At 38.4% G+C, this 9,414-nt stretch overlaps 1 protein-coding gene across 1 annotated transcript in view; it reads right to left on the reverse strand.

Annotated features, from left to right (window-relative positions):
• The window catches only part of LOC146318050 (integrin beta-1-like), a 33,409-nt gene extending 24,446 nt beyond the window's left edge, over nt 1-8,963 (reverse strand). Inside the window, exon 1 of the mRNA XM_084731413.1 lies at nt 8,632-8,963. The gene's annotated coding sequence lies outside the window, so the exon portion shown is untranslated. The remainder of the gene's footprint in view (nt 1-8,631) is intronic.
• Nucleotides 8,964-9,414: the final 451 nt, after the last annotated feature.

Genomic DNA, 9,414 nt, shown 5'->3' on the forward strand with positions numbered 1-9,414 from the left:
AAAACTGCCACAAAAATGATGACAAGTGTGGAAGAGATTGGCACAGCTGCACAGGCTGTTCCAAGTATTCAACAGGAAAAAATGCTTGCAGCAACTGCTCCCACTGACTGAAAATTATATTAGCAGACAGATACATCACTCATTAATGACTGGTCAGGGCAAAATATCAACGCTTCCCAAAAAGAAAACAGCTAAAATGACCTGAAGTTAAGCTCTTTACCGTCTTGAAAATCTGGCGAGGCCAGGTTGTTCAAATCTAGCTTTGTGTTCTGGCCTTAAAGAGAACATCCTTGCCCCAGAACCTGTAGAATAATATATTTTCCAAAACTTCTTGTGTTTATTCATCCTCTTGCAAAACAAACAAACCTGAATCAAAACAACCTGCCAGAGCAATGCAGAGAACCTCCATCCAGTATCTTCCCTTTTTTTCCAAACCCTTTCTATGCATTTATGTTGAGTACTTTGAAAATGTAAACACTATTTGCTTGGTAAAAACTGATACAACAGCCTAGCTTTCAACACATGCAGTGTTGAAACAGACCCAGACAAATGCTTTATCAAGAATTTCTTCCAACAGCTGCTGACAAGAGCAGACTGAAACTCAATACTCCATCCACGGCGCTCTTTGTTATGGTCCACCCGCCTGCCGCCAGCCTTAGACAGGTCAGAGGTGTTCTGATTCAATCTGAAGTCTGAAAGTATGCCTCAGGGACCACAGTCATTCCCTGTCTGATGTTCCGATTCACACAGCGTTCCTCTCCTCACTCGTATAGCTGTGTTGCAAATAATCGACTCCCTGTGTGACATCCCCGCCTACTTGACAGTGGCATTCCTTTGGTGAGGGAGAGGCAACCCCGAGAGAATGAATGAGAAATGTTTGATTCACAAGAGGGGAAGATTGTTCTAGTATTTGATTCACTGGATTAGCCAAAAAGTATACTACATCACAATATAAACTGATATAAATATCCATATACACTTAGTTGCCGGTTTATTAGGTACACGTAGCTAAAATTGTTGCAGTCTAATCTATCAAACCTGCAATAAATCCTACCTTGATGATGGTTATAATTTAGAGGTGCTACAATTAGTCGATAAATTTATGGACAGTAAATTAGTTGCTAACTATTTTGATAATTGATTAATCGTTTCAGTCATCTGTCGAGCCAAAATCACCAAACACTTGCTGGATCCAGCTTCCTAAATATGAAAGGAATTATGATAGTAAATGAGGAGGGCTTTGGGTTTGGGGCTGTTGGCTGAACAAAAGAAGCAATATGAAGACATCACTTTGGCCTCTGGGAAATTGTGATGAGCGTTTTTCACAATTTGTCACTTGATAGGCTTAACAGTTAAGAATGAAAATATACTTAGAAGGTTAATAAATTATAATAAAAACAATAATAATTGGTTGCAGCCCTATCTCAGATTTTGCTACATGGGCTATACACAGGCACACTATGGTGATTAATCAGAGCAGCATGTTGGGGTCAGAAAAAGGTTGTGAACAGCAAAAACAGGTCAATCAGTCAATCATTTAGGGATGTGTGAGAAAAAAAACCTCATAGTAAGTCAGACACCAGGATTTTGTTAGTTTGATAATCATATTTCACTCAAAGATGGTTGCATCAGTAACTGTGATCAGACAAGGTTATGTATTGCTCAGCACAAGCACAAGCCTGGGAAATGCCACCTGACAGGAATATAAATATAGCATTTTCCTGAGAGGTGTTTCTAATTATTTGTCCACCCTACTTATGTCAATGAAGGTATAAGGAAAATCCTCATAAATACAGTCCTCTCCCTTACATCACAACCCACAGGGTGCAAAGACACATTTGAAGAAAAGGGATTATTTTTTCACTTAAACAGAGCTAAGATTTTCCCACAGTTTTATTCAGTCACACTTAAGCAGGAGGTGAACATGAGGGCTTTGACTCAGACTGTGCAGACATGTGTCACCACTACTTCTTTGTTTACCCCTTCCTCTGTTCATTGATGATGGTGCAGTGACCTATTGACTGCTATTAACTAGATAAACTAACTATACAATGTCTGGGGCAGAAGACTTCCTCTTAATCGGGGCACTCACTGATATTTTGAAATACTTTTAGACCTATTAGGTTTTTATGTCAGCTGCATTTCTTGTCCTAAGTTAAGAGCAGCCAGGAAAGAAGTCTTCTTAACTGGTGGTCTGTATGTTAATATGTGGGTTGTCATTTAAATGAAAGAGTTGTATTATCTGATTGGTGGTGATGGTGCAGCAAGTCACATCTGTGAGTGTTTAGTAATCTTTAACTAGTCCATGTTTTGACTGTAGAGGACTTAAGTTCAAAAATTACACACACACACTAATGATGTTCCTCCACATGGCTGAGTTAATGGTTTATGTGTCAGTCGCAACAGGTTTGACTTTGAATATCAGGTCTTTGAGGTGACAAACATGAAACACACCATTAGGAATTACTGTTAAAATACAATCTCTAAAATAAGACGATTCTGCAGCTTCTCTCACATCCTCCTCTGACAAATGTCTTCATAACAACAGTAACAACAGCATTTCCTGCTGAATGCACTTTGCTGATGCACAGCTTCCCCTGGTAAAAATGACAGGTGTCAAAGCAAATGTAATTATTTTTAGCTTTCTGATGCCTGACTGTCGGTAAACAATCAAGCTTTACCATGACTCCATTCTTGAGATCAAATTTTATTCAAGTTTATGATGCTGCAAATTAACAAAAAATTAGCAAAATAGGAAAAATTAGGCAAACAGAACAAAAAACAAACCACTACTGCCCATGATACCTCTTTGTGCATTCATAGGACAAATTAAACAAGTAAGGAAGTAAATGCAGAAGCTACCACAACCGGTTTCTTAGTGGTTCCTTGTTTCAAGCAACTGGAGGTTAACCACACGGCGCCGCACTCACTCTGATGTTTGCTTCACTTTTTTCTAATGAGAAGAGAAATGCACATTGGTCCATTGCTACAAAATAATGTGAACTTGCAAGTTTCATTTTATCCTACTGATCAAACTTCATGGCAAGCATCTTTCCATATAAAGAAAGATGCCCCATTATTACTTAACTACTTTTAATTATAAATTAGTTGCTTGGCCTAAAAAATGTCAGGAAATTGTGTGGTAACAATTCCAAAATGAGGTGTTCAAATTGCTTATTTTGCATGACAAACACTCAAAAACAAAAAGATACCTCCACTACTGCTACTACTAGGTCTCTTGCTTCCATTTCCAATTAGTCCAATTATTCATCAACTATTAAATTAACTGTCAACTATTCTGATAATCAGTTAATCTTTTGAATATTTTTTAAGAAAAATATTCAAATAGTCTAATTTCAGTTTTTCAAACGTGAATATTTTTAGTAGTTTTTTTTTTTATTCCTCTATCACAGTAAAGTGAATATCTTTAGGTTATGGACAAAACAAAACATTTGAGGACATCATGTTGGGCTTTGGGGAAAAGGTGAAAAATTTCCACCATTGTTTGACGTTTTACAGACCAAACAAGTAATCACTTAATCGAGAAAATGATCAGCAGATTAATGGATCATATAAAATCAAAATAAACAATTGTTCGACGTAGCCCTGCCTGTGTTGCTCACTACTGCTCATTACAACCCTGTTTGTTTGAAAAGCAAAACACAATTTTGTGTGCCCCAAATCTGTCACATAATGCATCCTGCTGTAATCATACTAGAGATGCTTTACTGAGGAGTATAGACCTCTGTCAGAATCATGCAAAGTGAAAGGTGATGTTCAAAACAAGTCAGCATTGTTCACGCTGGATGGGTCAGATGGTAGTCCATAAAATAAGTTGGGTTCCCATCCCCCGCCGTTCTGTTTGCCACCCGGTCAGCCAGCCGGCCCCCACCTGCAGTCCACTTTCAGTCCATTAGGTCCCCAAACAACTCAGCATGACTCTCTGCATCCATTTCCTTAATTAAACCCCACCCAGGCTCCATTTTTCTCCACCATTTTACAGGCTGCTGTGGGATCAGGAAGAACACCTCGCTTCTAACCGCTAACACAGCATGTTTGAAGGAAATCCAACCCAAACATACCTCCTGTATCCAGCTAACATCTGTCATAAAGTTTGATACTGAACTAAAAGTGCTGTCAGCCTAGATGAGCGATAACAGGTGAAGTGTCTTTCTTTGTCTATGTTTCTGAGACAAAAACAAGGCATCATATAAAAGGAATGCATCTAATCTGGTCATCACATTTTGACCATGTGACGCCCAGCTGACAATAAAAAATAGCTGAAAGCATCACCGGAAATTATTTTTATTTTCCTAAAATAATACATGTGTTTGGCTGTTGTCTTGATAACCAACAATATCAAAAAATGCCAGGGACATAACATAGAACTACTTAGAAGACTTTTATCAAGATTATATTAACCAGTAAAATATTTTGCATCCCTTTGCTTCCCTTAAATTGTTTCAACTGGTTATTCTTTAAGTGATTTAATCTTCCATTACCAGAATCCCAAAATAGAAAAATTAACCATTTATCCAAACTATTCTGTGGCCAAAAAAGTAGAAGAAGAAGAAGAAGAGCAAAGCGGATGTTTTCTGACATGCATTAACATGTCTAACATATGTTATAACATCTAAAGCCATATGGAAATCAGACTAATCATGATCTCATATATGTTATGTGCTCAGCAGATATAATAGCAGCCTGATTCTGGAAAGAGTTAAAGTTGTTGCACGAACTGCAAGACCTGTTTGGGGGTTTGTCTGTCATATGGAGGAGATCCCAATCTCCCAGCCCTCCCCAGAGAGATGAGATAACGCATTCCATCTGCACTGGCTCTCATACTATGTCGTGGAAAAACTACGCAACTGAAATATGGGGTGAATTTTCCACTTCTTTCCAACCCAAACCCAGAGTTCACTCGGACAGTTTGATGCAGAGTGAGTATGACGACAGTTCTGGCCTGAAAACTTGTTGAAACTCCTCTGGTTGAGTTTTAAAATGATACTTTTTTAAAAAATAAGCAGTGCATCAAGAACTTACTGAGGCTGGATTCTATTTCTAACCTCACAAAGTCATTAACAAAGGCCTAACAAATTTGTGATATCTTTGTTTATCAATATTAGTCATACAAAATGCTAATTAAAAACAGAACAGTTATTGTAATATATACACCTAGTAAATAGATGGGCTGAAACAATTCCGAGAGATATGGACATGTGACATAAAGATGTGGAACATGGGGTGGAAAGAGACAAAATAGGGGCAAAGGAAGAAGCAGGCCACAGAACGGAGAGTGTCCAAGGTTTGGGATCATTTCAATCTGAATCAAAAACAAAAACTGTGTACCATTTATGTCTATTGTAAAAGTGAAGTAGCCTACCACAAAAGTGTGATGCTAATGCTTCAAAATAGCATCCAGAAAGCATCCAGCCTATAACGTGGACCTGACAAAGTAACCTTAATGTATAAACATTTTGGTAAGTATGACTATATGCCTTGGCTAGTTAAGAACTGAGCATCATGATAGTCTCACACACAGCAATGCAAAAAAAAAAACAAAAAAAACAGAAAGCTAAATATCAGGTGTTCTAAGTCTCATTTTATGAGACTTGCCTTATTTTCGCTTGTGTATACTTACTAATGCTCTTTGATAAAGCAAAAGTATTTCTCATTTGATTCCAGTGATTCATCAATAGAATAATAGAAAAGCTGAAAAAAAAGAAAACTTTGACTAATAAAATAAACAATAGTTGCAGCCCTAAATATTTAGCATTTGCTTGAGAAGTTACTTAAATTATTATTAGATTATCATAGATTAAGAAAATTCTCCTACTTCACTAATAAATTAATTGACTCTCCTTTATATTAATGCTGTCTTGTACTCTGGTTTAAGGTAGTATTAGAATACCTGATCCTTCAATCAAAGTAATATAATTTTTGGAGAAAGGAATGTGCTTTTCTGGAAAACTCCCTCTACCAGCAGTATTCTGTACTTCTATGAATACCCCAAAGTCTCTCCAACAGAGTTCTTGTGTTTTCTGCTGCATCCTCTCAAGCTGTTTGACACTTTTCATGTCTCTGCTGTGAGAGCTTCCAACATTTTACCACAGTGGGATAAAGAAACGAAGTGATAATGTTTGAACCGTGATCATATAGTATATCATCAAACATTCTCCCTCCCACATGCATCGTCTGGCCGTCACTGGAGGGCCCGTCATCCATGACTCATAAGCGACAAGTCGAGGTGAAGGACCTGGTGTTGAGTAATGCTGAATGACCCTTCAAACTGCCCTGGACACTCCTAGCTTTAGCCCAGCACTGTTCACTGTGTTTAAACATCACAACAATGTAACTAAGGGAAGTGACTCAGTGATCTACGGGAGCCAGCAGACACGTCCCCCCTCATGTCTACAATTACCAGGCCTGGCGTATATTATCTGCATCCATGCGATGTGTACACACTGTACCAGATCAAAGACATGTGTGTTTTCACACCTCGATACAATGTTGTTGCTATGTCATTATGATGCCGTCTATAAGCCAAGACAGGCTAGTAATTAACCAAAGACATTTTATTCCCATCGAGCTAAAATTAGACCTTACAGCAAGAACTTGGTGAGCACAGATTACTAGTTGAACAAATCAAGCTTCTCCTTGAAACTAACAAGGGAGAAAAAACACTCCCTCGGGCTGCAATTCCTTTACAGGAAGTGAATGAGGCAGACAAGACCAATCCTGTCCAGCTTACATACTGCACAGTCAACAGTCCTGAATCACAGCTGTGGGCACGGCTGAACAAGAGCTTCTAGATTCTGGTTAACCAATCTGGCCTTCTTTAACATGCTGAGGCCTTACTGTATCCCCAACCACACACAGTTATTCAGTCCATAATGCAGTTTGACCTGACTGGGATCCAGCTGTGGTTTGTTTCAGGACATTCTTTACAAGTCTAACCTCACTCAAATGTTTGTGTCTTAAGGCTTACAAAGGGACATTGTTTGGTTTTCTTCTTCATGTGTGTATGTTTTACCCAACTGTGTGAAACTTCTGACGTAGCTCTAAATGCTTCCTTCGCGTATGTACAAACACAAATGTTAAAGACATCTGTAAAGGTTTTTTTGACAAATTGAGGAAAGTCTGACAGGACAAATGGACCCATGTGCTTAAAGCATTCCTAAACAACACCAGGTGGCTTTGAAACGCAATCTTCACTTTCAAGTAAAGGGAATCCTGATGAATGATTCTGAGGGTGCTCCCATTTCAGAGTTGGACAATCAGAAGACTTTACAAGACCACAACAAGTAGAGTGAAAACCTTTTGTCCACTGGCCAAATGGCTGGTGAATTCTCAAATTGGGGCTAAACAATTAATTGCAATTATACCAATGAATATTTGAAGCTGATGTTGACAAAAACTTAGAGTAAAAACAATCCAGAAATTGATAAATCTACCAATGTTTCTATACAGAAAATAGACATGAATGTGTTTTTGCAATGATCCCACAGTTTTGACAAAGATCCAGATTTTACAAGCTATTTAACAGAATGCCATTGTTTTTTGTCTGGTGACTGAAGAAAATCTATCAGCCACTTGGCTATAGTTTACCAGGATTTCGCCAATGGCTGGTGCTAATTTTTTTAATTAAATTTTTTTGCCCTGACAAGTGCTCATTTCCTCATAAACAGTGTTACTTGTTGAGTTCTTGACCTACAGAAATCATTTGAGACTAGAAAGATGGCAGTACAACACTTTTTTAAAAAAGTTGAGTGAGTAGATGTAGAAGATTTTTCCTTCAGACATTTAAACAAATTAAAACCCACTGTAGGACCGTTGTAACAATGACAACAATGCCAAAGCAATTAAACAAAACGCTTTTAGGCAGAAATGCCACTACAAATCATTATTTCCACACACAAAGATAGATAATATGTGTATATACAAAGTACGATCTGCAAAAGCCTCTGTGATAGTTTGGATTTTAAGATGAAGGCTACAATATTTTAAGAAAGTGTTGAGAGTTATCTCATGTTTCACCTAACCATACTGCCCTCGTTGGTCATACAAAGCGGCTCAATGGTCTACTTTGTGTACAAAGGCCAAATTAAACATTTACTGAGGGGCAGACTTCAGGTGTGGGTTGAAGTGTGCCAACATTTCACATGTCATGTTGTTGAAAACCCGTACTTTGTAAGGAAATTATTATGACTGCCTGGATCGATCGCTAAGCTAGCATAGTTTTATCGTTATCCACACCCAAAGTTTGCCTGAAGACAGGCATTCTTTGCTTCTCCCATCTTGTGGTCGTGTCTAGAAAGGAACCCCAGACCCGCGGAAGATCTCGCGAGAGTGCTCTTTTAACCCAACCACGATCTTTTCCTAACCCTGTCCAATTGTTTTTTTTGTCCACGGACACACTCAGATTTTAACAACAGCATTGTCTTATTTAAAAATAATAATTAATTTGTATATGGCGCACAATTAATAAACAACGCATACAAATCTCGCGAGAGTTTCACAAAGCAAGGGATCCGTTCTATACACTTTTGTCGCTACGCGTTTTCAGTCGCCCTAAACATGATGGCAGACTGGTTAAATGTGGCAAGTGAGGGTTAAAATAACAACACTTACCTTATGCTGATGCTGTACTGGCCTTTCTGTTGTTTTAGAGTAACATTTGCCCCAGAAGTCTCCCCTTTAAAAGAATTAAAAACGGTTCCTCAGGCGAACAGTTGTGAGGGTCCGCTTTGTTTCAGCTAATAAACCGCACCGCCTGGACGTGCCCGTACGTAACGTTTCCTGGATACACGCTGATGGATACCTTACTAAAACTAAGTATTCGTAAGGGATATGTTAAAAATCAGATAAGGGTCGAGGAGACCCCGGCTCGCCCGAACACGTTACTGCTGCTGTTCTGATACTGCTGCTGGACCGTCTTTTTTCTTCTACCACAATTCAACAAACCTCCTCTTCTTATTTAGACCCCGCCTTCAACAGGAAGAGCAGCGGCACGGAGGGGGCAAAGGAACAAACACACCAGGGAGAACAGTGAACCCGCTCTCACCTCACATGTGGTGAAATGACCCAAGTCACACACACACCCGCACTCACACCTGTACAGGTCAACATGGGTCAAAATGAACAAAAATAAAATGTATAGAATAAATAATATGTAGAGAATAATTATAATATATATAATAAATTCCTTATAAAAATTTAGCTATTTTTAACAAATATAAAATCTGTTGCGTTTTCATTTGAACAGTGGTGGGCAGTTTACTCAAAGGGACAGTTCACCCCCACATCAAAAATTTTATCATACCTGTAGTGGTTTATATCCATCTAAACTGTTTTGGCATGAGTTATTGAGTTTTTAATTTTTATTTCATTTTAATTTCCATTTTACTTAATTTC

The sequence above is a fragment of the Lutjanus erythropterus genome, chromosome 12, assembly GCF_056507025.1.
Source record: "Lutjanus erythropterus isolate fLutEry1 chromosome 12, fLutEry1.hap2, whole genome shotgun sequence".
In the NCBI taxonomy this organism is placed as follows: Eukaryota; Metazoa; Chordata; class Actinopteri; order Lutjaniformes; family Lutjanidae; genus Lutjanus; species Lutjanus erythropterus.